The sequence below is a fragment of the Heteronotia binoei genome, chromosome 6 (assembly GCF_032191835.1).
Source record: "Heteronotia binoei isolate CCM8104 ecotype False Entrance Well chromosome 6, APGP_CSIRO_Hbin_v1, whole genome shotgun sequence".
NCBI classification, from domain to species: domain Eukaryota; kingdom Metazoa; phylum Chordata; class Lepidosauria; order Squamata; family Gekkonidae; genus Heteronotia; species Heteronotia binoei.
Window position 1 is genome coordinate 124,424,783 of NC_083228.1, and position 22,090 is coordinate 124,446,872.

Sequence of the window (22,090 nt, forward strand, 5' to 3'; positions counted from 1 at the left end):
AGGGAGAGTTGTCTGTTTTGTTGTGTCTCTGGGCTTTTAAGAGTTGATTTCTGTATTGTTGTTCTGGTATGAGTATTAGAGTCACAAGCATTTGGGTGGAGAGGAAGGTTAGTGGGAGAGTTCTGGGAGATGATCAGGAGGCATGGCTATACTCATCACAGTTCTATAAAGTCACATGATTTCCTGTTGAAGGTACAAACTTCTGTGTTGCAAACAGAACAGTTGTGAAGCAACTACCTGCCTTCCTATTTTGGAGGGGGGATTTGTAACTGTGTAACAATGATGATGGATCCATGTGGGATGGATAGAGGAACATTGAGCAACACAGGAGCCAATGACAATGGAGCCCGAAGAACCAATCAGGGCTGTGGCCTGCGAATCACAGTTAAGATTTGACAGTTGGATTTTGACAGTTGGAAGATATAAAATGGACAGGACACAGTTTGGTGAAGGGGTTAGCGTAACAGGATAGTGAGTTAAGGACAATGTAGGACTCAGACTCAGTTAATGATGTTCCTCAGTTTGTGTCATTCAGAAAAGCTTTCACCTTGTTCACTTTTTCAAAAAGAAAAGGCCACTTTGCCTTTGTCAAATTATCTCACTCCTCAGTTACCAGCTAGTTTTGAGTAGGTTTTATGTACAAGCCAAACTTTTATTCCAGAATGTTATTCCCACTAGAATCCCCATTCCCCAGTGGGGAATGTGGGAAACTGACAGTTCTGTCAGCTGGTGTCTGGTGAGGTAAAGTTTTAAAAGGGACTGGCCCCAGGAAGCAACACAATGTAGTTACAGATCCTTAATCCCATCACAGAGCTATGTTTCCAAGATATCCTCAGCTGGATGCCAAGTCCCTTAAACACTGGAAGTGCTTTAAAGCTGCAGGCCAGAGATGCCTTTAGGTTCCAGGCAGATTTGGATTGTGCATATTGATGCCTGAACACATTCCTTGTATCGTTTAAAAGGCAGCATCTTTCCCCCAGCATTTTTTTTTTTTGGTTCGGCACTGTAAGGGATATGGGGGCCTACGTCTCTGTGCAATGTCGCCTTTAGTGGCTCTCTTCAGCCTCTTGAAGAGAAATGGCAAAGTGTGCGCCTCTGGGTGTGTGCATGCATGCATACAGAGTGTTCTTTTTGCTCCCTTCGTGAGGATTCTGTTATTTCCCTGATGTGGGGATAGACTGATGATAGTGCCTTCATTCAGCTTGCGCACACTGCCGCTGGGAATTTATCAAAATGCTGTCTTTAACTGGCATTGAAAAACAGCCAGTTTAAAAGGAAGGCACGCCGGGAAAATTAATCTTGAGCAAGTTTTCCTGATAAGGAGAGAATGGCAAGAGAGCGAGCGCCGAAGCTTCTGGCGCTTGCAGGCTGAAAGGCAGTGTGGAGAGAAAAATGCGCATTCCACATTCCCATGGCAAGGACCATTTTTCTATTAAATCAAAATGAAGTTCTGAATAAATATATTTTCCTGAGAAATATCGTTCACCAGAGGGTTCACTAAAAGAATAAAGGATGCAAAATAATAATGCTGGCTGGCGCCATCCATCTTCTTTGAGAACAATCCAATAATTATTCCAATAAGTGGCATATTGAAATGTCTTCCCTCTGCCCCAACGCATCATGAAGAACCTTAAGATAATTTAAGAGAGCGCCTCTGTCATACAGATGTGAACTGAATCCAGGTGTTCTGTATGGATCTCACACATACATAGCTGCACACCATCATCATTTATATTTATCCAAAAGCACCGTTCTCAGAAATTTAAATGGCCCAATAAAGTGAACACAGGATGATTGAGAATTTACAATTAATTAAATACTGTCATATCTTCAGTGTCCCAGATATATCGACCCAAAATCAATTTTCCTATTGAACTGCAAACAGCTGTATTCCTTTTATGTATATACATAATGCATCATTCTGACATCAGCTTGATGGAGGACAATCCCACCCCATCCTTATAACACCTTGGCAGAATATGGATCAATTTGAGCACATTTGCAGCTCTCTGTGCAGAAATGATTTAAAAACTGCGTGCCGTGGAAGCTATACCAGTTAGCAATGGAATGATGCTCCGTCTGCTCTGCTAGTGTGGTTTAAACATGCCCCCCCCCTAAAACATAGCTTAGGTGGTTCCATGCCCATCATACTGTATGGAAAATAGCAAGACAGCCAATGTGACATATTGGTTAGTAACAGACTAGCATCTGGGAGATCCAAGTTTGAACAACCACTCGGCCATGGAAGCTTGCTGGGTGACCCATCACTCTAATCTACCTCATGGGGGAGTGGTTGTGAGCAGGGGTCATTTTGTAGAAAAATAGGTGGTGTAGCTCATTAGCATAACTCATTAGCATATGTCATTCCCTCCCTCCCCCCCAGCCAAAAGCAACCCAATGCAAGAAAGGAGAGCCCTGGGTGAGTGAGACCTGCTTGGGATGGCTAGAGTTCCATCCAGCCCAAGCAGGCCTCGCTCGCCTAGGGCTCTTTGGCTGCCTCCCCCAGTCAAAAGGCCAGTGAACTACCTGCCACCCAAAATCACATAAGAAGTGGGCTTCTCCTGTGGTTAATGAGGGCTCCTGGAAGCGTGGCAAAGCTCCTGGTGGCTGGCTGGCTGGCTGCACACTCTCCTAATCCAGGGATTGTGATGCAGCTGCACCTACTATTCGAAGGACAAGGTAGGTGGGGAGGAAGAGGTGGAGCTGTCAGACAGGTTCCGGAGCTGCACTCCTGTGAGCGCCTGCTGAATCTGAGGCCTGGTTGTGAGAATGAAATTAATGGAGGAGGGGGCCCCTTGTGGAGAAAATAGATATACATATATGTAAACGTGTCTGGGTTTTTAATTGTGACTTGGTCCCAGCTGCACTTGAAGCAACTGGTGGGACTCCTACACTTTACTGAACTGATTTTTAAAAATTGGAACAGACATATTTTGAAAGATTATAGGGATGCCATCCTCCAGGTGGAGCCTGGAGTTCTCTCAGAGTTATAACTGACGTCCAGACTACAGAGATCAGTACCTCTGGAGAGAATGGCAGCTTTGGAGGTTAGGTTCTATGGCATCCCATCCCTGCTGAACTTTCCTTCCCCAAACTTTGCTCTCCTCTGGTGCCATCCCCAAGTCTCCAGCAGGAATAATATCACCCCTCCTCAGGGGTTTTTTTTGAGCAGGAATGCAGTTCCGGCAGGCTTGGCGTCAGTGGTGTATGTGGCCTAATATGCTTTGTCCCACCTTAAAAGAGCCAGCTTCACAACAAGGCCAGGCCTGCCTAAGGCATCCTCACTTGCTCTGTGATAGGGTTGCCAACCTCCAGGTGGTAGCTGGAGATCTCCTGGGATAACAACTGATTAGTGATCGGTTCACTAGGAGACAATGGCTGTTTTGGAAGGTGAACTCTAGGAGATTATACCCCACTGAAGCCTGTCATCTCCCCAAGCCCCTCCCTCCTCAGGCTCTCCCACCCAAATCTCCTGGTATTGAGTTGGCAACCCTAGCATGGGAAGAACACAGTTGCTCAGGATCTCTCAATGCAGAACTTGTATTACATCTGAAAGGTGTGTTCTGTGCTGGAAACATTTAACACATTAAGAAGCTGTAAGCATAAGAAGCTGTAACCAGTGGATATTAAGAGGCCTCTGGATGGAGGAAAACTCCTCAGGCCAGAGGCAGACTCCAAAACTTGCTCAGGGGAGTGGGATATGGTTGCCAGGTCTTTCCTGGCCACCAGTGGGGGTTGGGGCTGGAGTTGCCAGATCCAGGTTGGGAAGCTTCTGAACATATGGAGATTGAGCCTGGGGAGGACAGGGACCTCCATGGGGTACAATGTCATTGCGTCCACTCTTCAAAACACCCATTTTCTCCTGGGGAACTGATCTCTGTAGGCTGGAGATGAGCTGTAATTCCAGGGGGACCCCAGATCCCACTGGGAGGCTACATATTTAAAGTGAGAGGCATAGGCCATTGTAGTTTGGACTACTGAATTGATTTATACATGAGTTGATTTATATAACAGGATACTTAAGAAAATTCACACCCCTTTGGGGGTTTTCTGGGGCGGGGAGTAGGGAATTACATAAAGCCAAAATAGATTTAATAGTGACTTGGATCATTCTCACCCATTTCTTCTCTGCACTACACCCCTGTCTCACAAGGCTTTTATATTTGCAGGTCCCATGATCCACATCATTGCTTTCTGGTAGTCAAAGCTGAAAAAACTGGTTGTATCTATTCCCATGTGGTCCCATAATCATGCCACACCAGGTTACAGCATTTTCTGTTTCTCTGTCTATTAAAGAAAACGACTTTGCAATAATCCTCTGTTCTGGCATGAGAAGCATAGAAGGAGCGGTGGGCTGCAGAACTGATCACTATGTCATCACCACAGGTGATGATGCTCCTGCCATAACACTGAAGCCAGTCAAACTATAATTCTGACATAATAATTAGCGTGTGTGCAGACCGTCTGGGTACGCGCTGAATTATCTCATGAATCGGGATGAAAACAAAACCAAGCAAAACCGAAACAGAACATCCTTGCTTTCGACAAGGCATTGAGGGGTGGAAATGCTCCCCCCCAAAACATCTGTTAGGTTAGTTATTGCATTCAACAGGGTTTGCTTCACGGCTTCTTGCCTGCACTTTTTGTTTTAAAAAGCAAACTGCAGTGTACTGTGGGTGAGAGAAGAGGGGGGAATGTTGGCTCTCCTCTTTTGCCTTTTTACAGTTGCCAGTTCATCCAGCCTTTGGAAAGAAGAAAAGCTATGACGGTGCACCTCCTTGGGAAATGCCAGTGTTTTTTCTCTGCTTTGTAGAAACACGCTTAAAGTGTAAGACCTGGATGTCAGGTTGAAGAGATGCAGCTGGCAGGTGGCAACCAAGGGAATATCAAAGAGCAGGTCTTCATAGCAGCTGCCAGGGCTCCCATCACAGGGGAAGGACGGTTTCCAAGGAAAGTGCTTCTAACTTATAAAATAACAGGATGTGCTCAGAGTACACGTGGCTGCTTTCTCATTCCAATGTGCTTCTAGTGTGTGCTGGTACATGCAACATTAGTGCAGCAGAGACCCATGACCTGGAAGGATGCCCCGCCTGGCATGATTACACGTCCTGTGTACAGGTCAGCTTACGCAGTAGGCACTTTTCATTAGCGGTCAATAGTTATGTGCGTCATGGTTTTCCTGTTGGTATACAGCAAAGTTTTGTGTGGAAAGATCCTTGGTGGGGGGCAGCAAGGTCTGGCTAGATAGTACTATAGGGGGAATATCTTGTTCTTAAAGTGGCTTCTCCTTGTCTGTCCAAAGAAGGCTATTCTAGAACAGTCTAGATCTGGAGTCTTCTCTTAGCTAGTAAGATGGCTAGGTATATCTCTTCTCTTTCTTCTCTTTGTTAGTTCCACAGATAAAGCCTTTGCTACACTTAATCAGTTCATTGTCCTGACTGCTGCAAAGGCAGTCTGCTAACATCTCCAAGTGGGGAAATTGCAGGGGCAGTGCTTAGCTGGGCCGGGTCTGCCACTAGACAAACTAGGCAATTGCTTAGGGTACCAGTCTTCTGGGGGTATCAAATTGGGCAACCCCATGTGATTCAGTGACATTATCAGTGCAGGAGAGGGGGTCACCATAAATTAGCTGTGCCTAGGGTGCCAGACAGTCTAGGGCCAGCCCTGGCTGGGAAACTTAGGGCCTTTGCACAGTTACTTTCTTGATTTACAAATGTACTGGTGGAGCACAGAGGCATTTCTGCGGGGCAGCAGATCTGTTACCCCACATCAGATATCAGAGAGAGAGAGAGATCCTGCACCCTCCAGATTCTTTACCCATTTCAAAGCTTGTCTCTGGCTCTTCACACACAGATAGATATATCATCATTCCTTTGGATGGGGTTCTCTTCTTCTAATCCCTGCTTTGTGCTTGGACACAACCATATCTTAATAGTTAAGGCCCACTGGAGGGACATCTACTTTAAGAAGCATGGCTACACTTTTGTCATAGGCTCCTGGTTCCCCATGGCATATCTCTTTAGACCTAGCCCTAACACAGAACCGTTCACAAAATTGTAAGGTCATAAATTACAAAGGGTGGAGTTTGGCATGGGAAGGGACTTCAACAGGGATGTGATGCCACAGCTGGGATTTTCTCCATGGGAACTGTTCCCTGTAGTCTGAAGGTCAGTTGTAATTTTGGAAGGACTTCAGGCCCCACCTGGAGTAGGGTTGCCAGGTCCAGCTCAGAAAATATCTGGGGACTTTGGGGGTGGAGCTGGGAGACTTTCCCATTCCCTAAAACAAATAAATAAAAAAACAGCAGTGCAGTTCCCCTGAATACAGTCTTCATTTTCTTGTGCCCCAGCAGCTGCACTTCCACTAAAGAAATTCACAAATATCTCCCCCTAAATTTACAGGATCTGCATTGCTGTCAGATGGCCATCCACCTTCTGTTTAAAAACCTCCACGGAAGGAGAGCCCACTACCTCCTGAGGAAGCTGTTCCACTAAGGAACTGCTCTGACTGTCAGGAAGTTCTTCCTAATGTTGAGCTGGAAACTCTTGATTTAATTTCAACCCGTTGGTTCTGGTCTTACCTTCTGGGGCCACAAAAACCATTCCACACCATCCTCTATATGACAGCACTTCAAGTACTTGAAGATGGTGATCATATCACCTCTCAGCTGCCTCCTCTCCTGTCTAAACATGCCCAACTCCTTCAATCTTTCTTCATAGGATTTGGTCTTCAGACCCCTCACCATCTTTGTTGCCCTCCTCTGGACCCGTTCCAACTTGCCTATATCCTTCTTAAAATGGGGTGCCCAAAACTGAACACGATACTCCATTGTGCTGCTGTAAGTACATATTATAGATTTTGACTCCCTTTCTGAATTTTCTTGTAAGCGATTGTTTTGAGAACATCTCCTAGCTTCATCTGAGAATGGGGTTAAGGGGATGGAGCCTTTGGTTTCATTAACGCTTCTGAACTCACCCCATCCCCCCTGCAAGATTTGAGCATGAATTTGAAAGAATGTGATTTCAGGGCTGTTTGAGAAGCTGCAGAGAACTGTTGGGAATAGCATAAGGAGGGAAGAGGGCTGAACATAATTCTGGCTTCTGTGGAAAGGGTGACTTTGGGAACTCACTACCGCTATTTGACATTGGATATATATGAAGGTATTGGCTTTGCCTATACCAGCTCCTCAAAGGGCTGAACATGCTGCCAGTGCAAAAGGCAAGGCCTCAAAGACCAAAATGAGTAGCCCAGGCTTGCTTACTGGCTGGCAGCAGCACCTTGCTTTGGCTTTCTGTCAGCTGAGAGGAACAGATGGCTCCTTCTGGGAAAGGCCTCAGGTAGTTTTTCTGGCAAGCGGGTCTACCTTCTGTGGCGAGGGCGTCACGTTCCCACAAAACATCTGCTGGGTGCCAGGTTCTAAGTGCTGTGGCAGCTTCAACAAGATATAAAAATTGAGATTTTTTATGGAATGAAATATGTAAACAGATAATAGGCTCAGTGCAGTTTATTCCTTGTGCTATTTAATTTGATATTAAATCCAATTCGTTTTACGTCGCCTATAAATTTTCCTCGGTGCTTTGGATTTTAGCATTGACAGCTCATAACAGCACTGCAGACATTGTCAGTTTTGAGAAGCCAGAGGTTGATCTCGAGGGCTCCTGAGGAGGGCTCGATGCCAGCAAAGGGGAGAGGGAAGCAGCTTGTAGCATAAATAAATTGGTCAGACATTACATCCTTGACACAAAGATCAGGAGGGAAATTCTAAACGTCGAAGCGGCTATCTTTAGAATTAAGTTTCAGGTTTTTGAGGCTATTTTAAATTATGTTAACTGCAGCCTCGGGGGAAAGGCAGGAAGTTAGTTTACATTTGCCGTGAGGTTTATAAGATTTGTGTGGCAGCCAGAAGCAGGGCTGGCTCATGCACAAAGCAGGATGACACGGGGGGTGGGGGGAGGGGGGCTAAAATCTCTGTCCCTGCCCCTTTCTTCCAGTCATCCCCAATCCTATCTGGGAGGCAGAAGATCCCCTTGTAGTAGTTGAGCATAGTGTAGTGGTTAGAACCCTGGGCTATGATCTGTTAGACCTAGAGTTACCATCTGTGGGTTGGGCTGTTCTAAAAATGCCCTCTTGGACCTCCCAAACGCTTGCAAAATTGCTTCTTCTTGTGAGAATTCAGCAATCATTCTGGTGGCCTTGTCACTGTTGTGAGAATTCAGGATTCTCTGGAGGCCATGCAAGGTTAGCTGGAATAATTTCAGAAAAACTTGGAAGAGTAAAGAGGCAAGAAGCAGGGTGGGGTGGGGTGGCAGAAGCACAGGCAGGACAATGCCAGAGGTGACAAGGTGGGATAGCAGCAAGTCACAGTGGTGACAGTGGCTTTACTGCGGCAGCCACATGTGGCTCTTGTCATATGCCACCTCTGGCTCTTCTGGGCACTGTTCTCCAGTGTGGCACCTGCCCCACATTCCAGGAAAGTGAGCCAGGCCATTGTCCGGTAGAACTTGTGCTGGCAGGTGTTTCTTACCCTGAAACAGCTTTCACTGAAGGGACAGGAGGACAGGTAAGGTCCAAACCTCCCTGAGGTACAGGCCTCAGGCTAGGGATGGAAGAAAAAGCTCATCCTCTCCAACACCCTCCCCACTTTCTCCACAGCCTCTGCACTCTCATCCCAATATCTGGATAGCTGTTGGGAGACCAAGAAGTCTTTCCCTTCACTCTAGATCCACAAGGGCTGGTGGAAGTTCAACAGTCGTGGGGAAAATCCTACATGCTTAGAGGTACTGTGGTAATTAAACATATTACTATCTCCCATTTAATAGTAATAGCTATGTAATTGTATGTGTTTGGTAGGATGGCACATAGGGCATACAGCAATTATGCGGCTCTTTTGGAAGATAGTAATTGCAAATGTGGGTCTCCTCAAGCCATGGAGTGTGTTTTCTGTTTAAACTGCTTCCTAATTTCCATAACCCTAGTCCAATTAGTCATCAATTCTGTAGCAATTTTAACATGTACAGACTCTACAAGTTCTATCCTGCTTTACTATCTTCTCTCATTTGGTGATTTTAGCCTGCAAGAAAGAGTCCAAGTATGACCTTCAGGTAGGAACAACCTTCAATATGCAAGGCTGCTCCCAACAATCTGTTACATCTCTTGTAGAAAAGGAAATTAACCACACCTCCCTAGCGCTTGCTGCCTCTGCCCTTCACTTCATAGTAGTATCTAGTTGCCACACTGTCAAATTGGGCTGCCCCCCATCTCCTTGGGGATGAGCTTTGGACAGAGTGTGGGACTAGGGTTGAATCCCCACTTTGACAGGGAGGCTGCCTGGGTGACCTTGAAGCATTCGCACTCTCTCAGCCAAACCTACCTCACAGGGTTGTCGCGAGGATAAAATGGAAGAGGGGAGACTGCAGTTGTAAGCCTCTTTGCGTCCCCATTGGGGAGAAAAACGCAATACAAACCTTACATTAGACTTAGCGCAATACAAACCTTACCTGCAACTGAGGCTTCCGTCTTTACAGAGTGGTCAGTTTGACCTTTGAGTGCACAGAGTAGTGGTAGAATACACAGTTTAGAAATATTCATCTTGAAGGAATTGGTAAGGAGTTGGTCATTTGAACATTTGAAAGTTTTTCACATGCATGCAAAAATCAGATCTGACTATGGACAGAGTTAAGGAGGCAGCTTGGTGACTTGAAACAGTCTTTGATAAGGGATAGAGCTGTCTGTGATATCAGAGAGAATGTCCTCCTCAGGGAACAGCTGCTTCTTATGGGAGATTTCTCTCTAAACAAAGCTGTTCAGATTTGCAGGGCCTCAGTGAATGTGAAGGCACAAGCCCAAGATCTGAATTTGGTGGAAAGCGTTTATGGTAAAATGACCAGACAGGCCCCTCTTTTGACCTGCCTGTCCACACCAGTGTTGCCCATGCCCTTAGCCTAAAGCAGCAGAGTACAAGAGGATCATCTTCAAAAGCAGAAATGCTTTCCTCCCAAGCAATTGCTAGAGGAGGAAATGGAACACGGACAAACGTGCAAAAACTGTGCAGTGCAGCATACTGCTGAACTGTGCAAGGTGTTTGAAAAAGTTTGTTTTAACTGTGGGAAGCATCATCATTTTGCAAGATGCTGCTAGAGCAGAGCACACACAAACACACACACAAATCAAGAGCACATTGTTGAAGATACCCTGATCAAGCGTTTTATGTTAAAGCAAGAAAAACAGGTGACTAGGGGACTGATTTTTGCTAGTGCAGGTGACTGACAGAGGCATCCCATTTAAACTGAACAGGGTTATAAAAGTATATCCAAGGCCATAACAAAAATCAACAAAAATAACAGCTGCTGCTGGCTTTGGAATAAATATCCCAGCGCTGGGATAACTGTATTACTTGCATCGAGTACAAAAAAGACTGTACATAAGGGTGTGAAAAACTAACTGTGCAATCCTAAACAGAGTTACAGCCTTCGAAACCCATCAACTTCAATTGATTCAGAAGGACTTGGGTTGCCCTGCAAATATGGTTAAGTAATACAATGATCTTCTCTTGCTCTGCCTCATCTATGAGCCCCAAAAGAAGGTGCCCCTCTCCTCCATTATTCCCAAATGGAAGAACAACATTTAAAAGGTGTGCGGTCCCTTTAAATGTGATGGGCAGAACTCTCTTTGGAGTTCAGTTGTGCTTGTCACACCCTTGCTCTTGGCCCCACCCCCAAAGTCTCCTGGCCACACCCCCAGTCCCCAGATATCTTTTTGAGTCAGACCCGGCAACCCTAACTGTAACTGATCTGCAATTAACAGGAATGACTGGTTAACTGAGTAAAGCTGGGCAACTGGAAGGGTATTTTGGGAAAGTTTGTTGCTAGCTTGTTGTCCGGAGAGCTCTCACCTCTGATGCTGCACTACAAAGGGTGAGAAGCCCTGAACGTAACCTGCAAATTGGCTCCCACATTTGAGTCTTGATGTTTTATTAATTGTCTATGAAGTCCTTTCTCATTTCTGGGCTATCAAGGCATATATTTTGTCAAAGGGCTGAAGCTAAAGCATATTTATTTTCAATTTTTGCATTTCCTCCCTTGCTGTCCCTTAATCTTTGACGCAAAAGCTGTCTCTTTCGGCTTTCAGCGTAACACCAAAGGAACTGTGAAGCACATTTCATCCCCTCACGCACATTAGGGAAAGATGAAAAGTATAATTCGCTCTGTAAATGGCGAGATGGAGGACAAGTCAATTATTCGACATTATATGTTAATTCCAAATTGACTACAGCAAAAGGAGATGGCCCATGGTTCATTTATCCACAAAAGGAGGCGAGCGGCACACATTTAACCAAAAACACTATTATATTAGTCTGCAATAATGTGGGGAAATTACAAACAGTTAAATATTTTCTTTGCATTTATTAAGCACTGTCTGGTGGCAATGCAGTCTCTTTCTGCAAGGTAAGTGGATTAATTTGAGGACAATGAACTGTGGGATTGCTTCTCAATCAAGAGAGATGGCTTTTAAAGCACAACTTTTGTGGAAATGTTTTTACTTTGATTTTTTTTTTTAAATTCTTCACTAAGTTATATTAGATGGGAAGAGTGCCTAACTCTGCCACAAGATAAGAACAGCTCGATCTTTGTTTGGAACGGAGGAAGAGATGCCCATTCTTGACCTGAGCTATCTCCACTGAAGCATCTTGTAAAGGGCATACGCAGTTGGCTGGTTGGTAAAGAAGGGAAAGGCAGATAGAAGGGAATGTCAGCAGATTCAGTGGGTTTCTTTTTAAAAGGCCCAGTCAAAGCCTCATTATAGATTTAAAGTGGTCAAACAATCATACTGAGAGGAAAGGCGGCATGGTACAGCCCAATCTTATCAGATCGCAGAAGCCAAGCAGAATCAGTACTTGGAAGGGAAACCTCCAAGGAAGACTCTGCAGAGGCAGGCAACAGCAAATCACCTCTGCGTCTCATTTGCCAAGAAAGCCCCTTTCTGGGGTTACCATAAATCTGCTGAGACTTGACAGCACTTTGTATATGCACACACACATACCAGTCATATTGGGTTGGATCTAGGGTTGCCAACTGTCAGGTGTGGCCTGGAGATCTCCTGCAATTACAAGAGATTGCCAGATAACAGACATCAACTTCCCTGAAGAAAATGGTTGCTTTAAAGGGCAGTATCTATGGCATCTACCTCCCCCGGAGGTCCCTCAAGGAATTTCTCAATTCAGAGTTGGCAATTCTACTTGGATCCTGTCAACTCTTCTGTCGCAGCAAAAGGGAAGAACCTCCCCTCTGCCCCCAGGCTTTGATGGGAACTGCTGGACTCATTTGGACAAAAAGCCATGCAGGGTGGGATTGTGTTTCTTCTTTCTTCTAACAGTGGAAAAGCTGGTAGTAGCCAAACCCTCTGACTTCCCTGCATGGCTTCTTCACCATGCATTAGGATGCCAGCCCCAGTGTCTCTGTTTAGAACTGCCACAGGAACCAAGAGAAAGCCAATTACTATTTGTCTAGCTTTTGCTGGACTCACTAGACTCTCTCTCGTCCCTAAAGCTGTCAAATAAGGCTTGAAATTACAAGCCGATGACCTAGCCAATGCTCCTTTCCTTTCCTACCTCCTGAAGCAAACAACGGTCCTGCTATAGGAGAATAAGCCACGAGATGGAGAGGAAATGGGGGAAGGGGACACAATAATGGCTTCCTTCTGCATGGCTGCAGTGCTGTTCAAAACAAGAAAAAGCAGAACAGATTGGATTTATAGATTGCTAACCAAAGGAGAGTGGCTAACAAATCTCCTTCCCCTTCCCCTCCCCACAAAAGACACCCTGTGGGGTAGGTGAGGCTGAGAGAGCTCTCCCAGAATTGCTCTTGAGTAGAACAGCCTTGAGAGAACTTGTGGTTGACCCAAGGTCGCATCAGCAGGTGTATGTGGAGAAGTGGGGAATCAAACCCAGTTCTCCCAGATAAGAGTCTGGACATTTAACCACAGGGCTTTCTTTTTTTAGCAGGAACGCACAGGGACATAGTCCTGGCTGGCTTGGTTTCAGGGGGTGTGGTTTAATATGCAAATAAATTCCTGCTGGGCTTTTTCTACCAAAAGCCCTCTGTGAAACAATGGTGACATCAGGAGGTGTGGTCTAATACGCAAGTGAGTTCCTGCTGGGCTCTTTCTACCAAAAAGGCCCTGCTTAACCACTATGCCAAAGAAAGGGAAGTGGGGCTTTTGGATTGCAACTTGGCTCAGAGACAACCTCACTGTCTTAACCTCCTCTCACATCAAAGGGCTGAGTTGCAGCACGCAGGACTAATTCTTGTGTCAAGATGGGCAAAGGAAGCCCTGCTTCTTAAGGGGACACTGTTTTTTTAAATAAACTTGCCTGGGCTGAGTCTTTACAGACAGGGCTAACTCAACAGTCGAGGCTGAAGTTGTGGCTGAGTTCAAACTACGTTGCATGCTGCTAAAAGACTGACTCCTCTCAATGTGCAGTAATGGTTTGTCACTACTGAACACAGCGAAGGGAAGCCATTTTTGTTGTTTAGCTGGCAAAACACTAATTTGCTAAATGAACTGTCCCACTGTCTCTCATGGAATCCCATGGAGAGCCATCTGTTTTTTATCTGCACATCTATTTATCAACTCCCATGTCTGTGTGGACATGGAAGGTGACACATTGGGGAGCTGGCCAGCATAGGAGAAGGTCTTTCTCTGCCACAGGTAGGGGACCCCTGTCTTTGTGAAGAAATTAGAGAGGAGGAAAACACCCCCTCATACACATCAACAGCAGGACAAGAATTTTATATATTTACAAGCAGCAAACCTACAAAAACTTGTGGGAGCATCTGATTTTCCTTTCCCCACTATTTTCTCTTTCCATTCTTTGAAAGCTCTCCTTTTCCTGCTTCCTTCCCACCCAGTGGCCACCTATCATATTTCCCCCCTTTATTCAGCTTTTCCCTCCTTCCCTTCCCCTAGTAACCTCTGCTTGGGAAAACTGTGACCCAATTGCAAACTGCTGACTACTGGCCTAGGCCGAGTTATGCAGTAGGGATGGATGGCACCCACTTTCCCTGATCCCTTTCCCCATACTATTTCCTCTTTCCTTGGTTATATTATATTATTATATACTTCCTGTGTATAACTCTGCTATATGATGATTATGATGACGACGGCGATAATAATATCCTTTCACCCTCTCTCCTGCTTTCTTCTTGACCCAACAAGCAATCTACCTTTTATCTACCCTCCAACTTCAGCTATATTTATATGACTTACCTAGTTTTCCTCTCCTCCCTCCTCCATTTTATCTGCACAACGGCCCTTTGAGGTACGTTAGACTGAGAAAGTGTGACTGGTCCTTGGTTATCCATGGAGCTTCCTGGATAACCTGGTCTCATGGATTCTACTCTGAAACTCTAACCACTACGCCACACTGGCTTTCATGGGGTGGCTGCTGTTGAAGAGCAGCAAGCAGCCAGGACTGGGGGAGTCATGCAACTCACTACTGGACGTCCCCAGTAAACCTCCCCTCAAAGTTCAAAACAACCTTAGAAAGGACCCTGCCCCTCCCCTCAACTGACAGAAATCAAGGTTTCAAGGCTGGCAGTATTGTGGCTGTTGCCAGCCTCCAAGTGGGGCCTGGAGATCTCCTGCTTTTACAACTGATCTCCAGCTGGCAGAAATCAGCTCCCCTGGAGAAAATGGCTGCTTTTAAGGGTGGGCTGTATGGCAGTGTGTCATGCTCCTCTCCAATCCCCACCTTCTCCTGGATCCACCCCCAAAATCTCCAGGTATTTTCAAACACAGACCTGGCACCCCCTAGCTGTTGCCCAGTAATGGCTACTGAGAACATTTGTTTCTTAAAGCTACAGGCACTGCTTCTGTCATTTTAGAGATTTTAAATCCCCAGTGTAATTTCTGTTTATAATTGCAGATTTTTCTGCAAACCTGAGGCATTTTTCAAGTTTGCAGAAAAATCTATCTTGTCTGTTCCAGATCCAAACTCCAGATTTATCCACCGATCTGGCCATGTTGAGTGTTAGATATATTGATTACATTCTTGCTTGAAGGAGTTTGGGATGGGATATTGTTCTAACTTTCCCCTTTTTATTATCTAAAAAGTCCTGTGAGGTAGTTTAGGCTGAGTGACGCTGAGTGGCCCAGTGTTGTCCAGTAAGCATTGTGGGTGAGCAGGGACTGGAACCCAGGTCTCCTACATTCTACACAATACTGGCTCCACACTGCAAGGATTGACCACAGTCACTTCCTTTAAGGCGCTGTAGAAATGTTCTAGGAAGGAATTTATAATACTTTGTCACTGGGACTGCAAAGGCAGGGACTTTGGGTGACTGAGATAATACCAACAGCCTGTTTGCCTGACTGGCTCAGGAGCCTAGTTTGGCTGGCTAGGCTCAGCCAGCTCCAGCTCCCCAAATCAGGAATTTTGGCCTCATGATGTGCTTCCTCTGAGACCAGCTCTGTGTTCAATTTGTTCAGATAGAGAGGATCAAAGAGAGCTCTGCTCTTCTTTGCTGCCAAAATGATTGTGGAGGCTGGATTGCTTTGGTATTGGGGAAGGAGGGGGAGAATGCAGCCTGCTGTTCTCTGTCCCCTGAACTAAATACAAGTCGCTGCATTGCTCTAGGGGCTGCGCAAGCTCTCCCGTTGCCTTTGAAACCATTGCATGGGCAAAAGGTGCAACCACGGCTTTTTTTTGAGCAGCAACGCAGTTCCGGATGGCTTGGTGTTGGGGGTGTGTGGCCTAATATGCAAATGAGTTCCTGCTGGGCTTTTTTTTGTAGAAAAAGTTCTGGGTGCAACACTCCTTCGGTGATGGAAAGTGCTGTCATGTTGCAGCCATCTTATGGTGACCCCCACAGAGTTTTCAAGGTAAGAGATGAACAGAAGTGTTTTGCCATTGCCTGCCTCTGGACTTCCTTGGTGGTCTCTCATCCAAGTACAAGCCAGGGCTAGAATGCTTAGCTTCTGAGATCTGACAAAATTGGACTAACTTGTGCCATCCAGCCAGGGTGTCTCCTCCTTACTTGTAAGAATAAATGAACATATGAGCAGCTGTGCTGGATTAGACCAATGGCCCATCAAGTCGGGCATCTTGTTCCACGCAGTGACCAATCAGAGTCACCCAGAAGGCTTAAAAGCAGGATGCAGAGCCCAAATTCTCTCCATTGTAGTTTCCCCCTCCTAGCACTATATCTTTTCTTTAAGCTATAAATCCTCCCATTCTTTAGTCTTCACAGAAATATACTCAATGTTCTTGGTCACTTTGGCTGCATTTTTCTGTGCTCCCCCACCCCAATCTTTTTGAGATACAGCTACTAGTACTGCACACAAGCATTCCAAATGCGGCCACACTATTGATCTGTATTAGGGAATAATGATACCGGCTGGTGGTTTTGTGCCAGTAGCGGTTTTCTATCTCTTTACCAGCACTCAGGGCAAACCCTAGACTGGCACCCTAGGCAAGGCTAACTTCTGGCATTGATAACATCACTGAGTCAAATGAGGAACACCCAATTTGGTGACCCCAGAAGGCTGGCGCCCTAGGCAATTGTCTAGTTGGCCAGCCCCGCCAGCACCTAGCACAGCATTGGCTCTTTTCACCACGGCTGCACATTAATGGCACAATCCTACAGAGGTCTGTTCAGTGGAGCTTACTCCCAGGACAGTATGCACAGTGAAGTCAGTATTTTCATGGGACTGTCCACCACAACCTCAAGATATTTCCCAGTCACTCACTACCAGTTCAGGTGCCATCAGCATATATTTAAAGTTAGGGCTGTTTTTGCTCCAAGGTGCATCGTTTTGCATTTACACTGAACCTTATTTGCCCTGTTGTTGGCCAGTCAGCCACTTTGGAGGGATTCTTTTGGAGCTCTTCACAATCCATTTCTATCCTCGCCTCCTCTTTGGTGGTTGCGGGCGGGGGAAGAAGCCATCTGGGGTTTGAGTGACTGCAGAAATCAAACCATGCCGAACATGGCAGGAACTGGTTTCTGGGAGGTCTAACCCAGTTTGCGACTTGAATGCACAATTACTCCTTGATGGTAATGATGAATTGATGTAGAAAAGAAAATTGCATCTTAATGCTTATGGCCTTTTAGCGGAGCAACAAGGGGATTGGATAAACATTGCAGGTCTTTTCTCTCTCTCTCTCTCTGTTTCCAAAATTCAGTGTTGCGCTATCCGAGCATGCTTTGGAGGGCACTGTTCAGCTCTCAATCCCTCCATTCCATATACTAAGGCTGGCTTTGTTCTCCTGATTCGAGAACTATTGAACCATAAAGGGTGGGGGGAAGATGTGAGTCAGGCCTGTGGTTCGTCTTGTGTCCTGTACAGCAAAATGGTAAATGATTATATTCCAGAAAGACTGAATAATGCAAGGCACTGGTAGATTGCTGTGTCTTTTCCATTCATGGGGACAATCAATTTGACCTTTTAGCACACTGCCGGGGCACAAAGTTCTCCTAGAACCACAGTTTTCCTTTTACAGGAGGGCTGATGATGAGGATAGGAGGCCTACAACTCACTTTGGATCCTAGAGCGGCATGCATGGAAATGAGGCTCAATCACCTGACCTTGTGACCATTCAGTCAATGAAGAGGGGGTAACCCCACCTCACAAGGAAGCAGAATGTGATTTCTTTAGAAGACATGGCTTCACAGCTGCAACCAAAGTTGCACTGAAGAGGAGTTGTGTCAGCATCACTTCAGAGCCAGTTTGGTGTAGTGGTTGTGTGTGCAGACTCTTATCTGGGAAAACCAGGTTTGATTCCCCACTCCCCCACTTGCACCTACTGGGTTAGCCATAGCTCTCGCAGGAGTTGTCCTCGAAAGGGCAGCTGTTGGGAGAGTTCTCTCAGCCCCACCCACCTCACAGGGCATCTGTTGTGGGGGAAGAAGATATAGGAGATTGTAAGCCGCTCTGAGTCTCTGATTCAAAGAGAAGGGCAGGGTATAAATCTGCAGTCTTCTTCTTCTTCTTCCCACTAACCTCAGTAGTTGGTAATAACATTATTTCCCACAAATTTGTTTAACTTCCTTTTAGCACCACTCCATGATTAAGTACACCCTTAGGAGGAAAATGAACCAGGCGGCAACAAGGGCTTGTGAGACATTCCCAGGCTGTTGAAGAAGGTGAGAACAAGTCCTTGTTTAATTTTTTTTTAAAAATGCAGTTCTGTGGAGATCCTTTTACTCACTCGTAATCCCATCTGTTAGCACAGAGTTCCATGTATGTTAACCCTGATGGAAACTGCATTTGTTCTTTCCAGATTCTAGTGTCCTTTCCAGGTACAGTGTTTTTGATTTACAGAACTCCTATTCATAGAATCATAGAATCACAGAGTCAGAAGGGACCTCCAGGGTAATCTAGTCCAACCCCCATACACAATGCAGGAAACTCACAAATACCTGCCCCTAAATTCACAGGATCTTCATTGCTGTCAGATGGCCATATTCTTCTGAGTTCAGATGATGACATAATAAATAATCATGATCTTCAAAGTGGTGGAACATTGAGAGGTAAACTCATGGGCTACTGGATGTCAAGAAGTGTTTATCAATTTGCATTAATATATATATATTTTCTCAGATCAGATTTGATCAATTTATGCATCAATATACTTTGGGCCAGGATATGGTCTTATTATGCATGCGATTCAGGAACCCTGGTGAATTTAAGACAGTTCTCAGAATGATCAGTGTCTCGATGGGAGATCTCCTGAGTCTTGAGAACCTCCTGAGTTTAGAGTTTACAGTCCAATGAAGAAAGAAAAGTGAGAGTAAATAAAAGGATGCCAGGGCTCACAACTGCTCAAAGTCGTCCTCTGAGCTGCCCTAAATCCAAGATTTATATGAGTTGGCTCTGGTCATTCAGACAGTCTGCTCATGCTCAGAGATATTCTTTTATTTAAAAGCATTCCTCATGCTTCGTATCAATTAAGATGGGAAATACACTGGAGCCAAACCATTCCTGCTCAGATTAATCCTTGCTCAGATAATCCATGCTGAGAAATCCTGAGAGACACCAGGGCTTAAGGTGAGGGTAGATCACTTGAAGTGAAGGAAAGAGAAAACAACCATTGCTAGCTATGGACATGGTGTTGATTGCCAGTGGAGACAGAGTACTTGGCTTTAGGGACCCAGCAGGATGATAATTCTGATCTTCTAGAAATACACTACTCTCATTAAGTGAGACAGCTGGAGCTCTGAATAGCTGTATGGAGTTGATAGTCTGATGATGGCTAATAAACTACACTCAGTTTGGATAAGGCTGAGGTGTGGCTGGTTGACAATAAAGCCAGTCATGGTTTGAGCTGTTGTTTGGGATGGAGTTAGACTCACCCCTAAGGGACAGATTGGTAGCTCTGGGGTGTTATCAGATCCAGGTTCACAGATGGAAGCACTAGCACAGACTTCCTTCATAGTATGTGGTATCTTTAATCTGCTTTGGCTATTGTGCCAGTTGCAGCTCTTCCTTGAAAGGCATGATCTAACTATGGTTATCCATGCTGTGATTATTTCATGGTTGGACTGCTTCAATGTGCTGTCCTTGGGGGTGCCTTTGAAGATTTTTCAGAATGTTCTTTTGGTTCAAAATATGGCAATGGGGTTGTTGGCAGCCTTGAGAGGCAGAGATCGTGTCTCACCAGTCTTCTAGCTTCTGGTCTACTTCTGTACATAATTTGCAGATCTAGTTATAATATATACATGCTATACATTGTGCAGGATCAGCAGACTACCTGAAGGGTTGTGCTTGCCCATATGAACCTGTCTGAAAGTAGAGGTTGTCTTCAGAGGCTGTGAGTGTTTACTGTCAGATATGAGATAGAGGAACATCACAGACAAGGCCTTCCCTTTAGTGGATTCTGACGTTCAGATGATCCAGGCGAGCCCAATCTTGTCAAATCTTAGATGTTAAGCAGGACTGTCCCTGGCTTGGATATGGATGAGAGACCACCAAGGAAGTCCAGGGTTGCTATGCAGAGGCAGGCAATGGCAAACTACTTCTGTTTGTCTCTTGCCTTTAAAACCCTACAGTGTCATCATAAGTTGGCTGCGAACTGACAGCACTTTACACACATGGACACAAGCTTTGGAACTCTCTTCTGATAGAGGGCTTTCTTGTATTCTCATTTTCCTCATTGTCGCTTCAGGAGTTTATTCTGTTCCGCGTGTGTTTTGCTCCCTCTAGCAATCAATTTGGTATTACGTTGCTTCACGTATCACATAAGCAGCTGCAGTTTAAAGGCAGAAAATGAGAATGTGGAAAAGTGCAGAGATTTGCCTTTTGCCACACACTATTTCTTTTATTTAGCACTTTTTATCCTGCCATTTCTCCAAAGAGTTTGGGGCACTGTACGTGTTTCTCCCTTTTCCATTTTATCCTCACAACCTCCTGTGAGGTAGGATAGGCTGAGAAAGAACAATTATCCCAAGATAAGAACATGAGAACATAAGAGATGCCATGTTGGATCAGGCCAATAGCCTATCCAGTCCAACACTCTTGTCACACAGTGGTCAAAAAACCAAGTGCCATCAGGAGGTCCACTAGTGGAGCCAGGACACTAGAAGTCCTCCCACTGCTTCCCCCAAGCACCAAGAATAAAGAGCATCACATGCCCCAGTTCCATCTATATCCTGTGGCTAATAGCCACTGATGGACCTCTGCTCCATATGTTTATCCAATCTCCTCTTGAATCCATCTATGTATGTAGCTGCCACCACCTACTGTGGCAGTGAATTCACCCTTTGGGTGAAGAAGTACTTCTTTTTATCCATTCTAACCCGACTGCTCAGCAATTTCATTGAGTGTCCAACAAGTTCTTGTATTGGGAGAAAGGGAGATCAGTCAGCTTGTTTCATAGCAGAGTGGAAATTTGAATCAAGATCTCCTGTCTTTTGTTCTAACCATTATACTATATTGGTTTAAACCTGGCATCCTTTATATGCCAATCAAAGACAGGTCTTTTTATTTTTGCTGGCTTTTAGTTACCCTCTTTCTCTATAAATGTTTCATCATACCCACCCTGCTTGAAATGTTTTTTGGTGCTTTATTATTATTTTTAAATAAAAAGCTAATGTGGCTTAATAATTATTGCAAATTGATCACTGCTAGGACCTGGATGAGAGCTGAGAGCATCTCCATCCCATCCTTTGCTGAATTAGTTATTAGAGTTAAACACCATGATAAGCAGTAGTGCAGTCTTTTGTGGTACACAACATTCCAGTTTGGTGTAGTGGTTAAGTGTGCGGACTCTTATCTGGGAGAACCAGGTTTGATTCCCCACTCCTTCTCTTGCACTTGCTGGAATGGCCTTGGGTCAGCCATAGCTCTGGCAAAGGTTGTCCTTGAAAGGGCAGCTGCCGTGAGAGCCCTCTCAGCTCCACCCACCTCACAGGGTGTCCGTTGTGGGGGAAGAAGATATAGGAGATTATGAGCCGCTCTGAGACTCTGAGATTTGGAGTGGAGGGTGGGATATAAATCCAATATCATCATCATCATCATCATCATCATCATCATCATCATCATCATCATCATCATCATCATCATCATCATCTTCTTCTTCTTCTTCTTCTTCTTCTTCTTCTTCTTCTTCTTCTTCTTCTTCTTCTTCTTCTTCTTCTTCTTCTTCTTCTTCTTCATGTTAAGGCTTTATTTACACAGCCACAAGCTGGGCCCCATCCCATCTTATGCACACACCCTTGTTGCTTTTGACAGAGGTGAGCTGGAACTGGCCGGACATTCAATTCCTTTGTCTTTTCAAGAGTTCAGTGAGGAAGGATTGAGGGGCAAACTAGATGATATTTGTGCCATGAGTTGGGTTGCTGTGACCCAACTTGCAGTTGCACAAGATACTGGGGAATTAACATCCAGAGCCGATTCAACTGGGGAGTGTGGAACAGAGAAAGGAGAAGTTGCAGACTTCCCTCTAACGGTTTCCCTGAGCTGAAAAAATTGAGTGGGGTTGTTTAAGAAGAAGAAGAAGAAGAAGATATTGGATTTATATCCCGCCCTCCACTCCGAAGAGTCTCAGAGCAGCTCGCAATCTCCTTTACCTTCCTCCCCCACAACAGACACC

General features: G+C 45.2%; 1 protein-coding gene across 1 annotated transcript in view; it reads right to left on the reverse strand.

Annotated features, from left to right (window-relative positions):
* Window positions 1-22,090, reverse strand: part of SPATA16 (spermatogenesis associated 16) — a 215,920-nt gene that overhangs the window by 1,204 nt on the left and 192,626 nt on the right. The window lies entirely within an intron of this gene.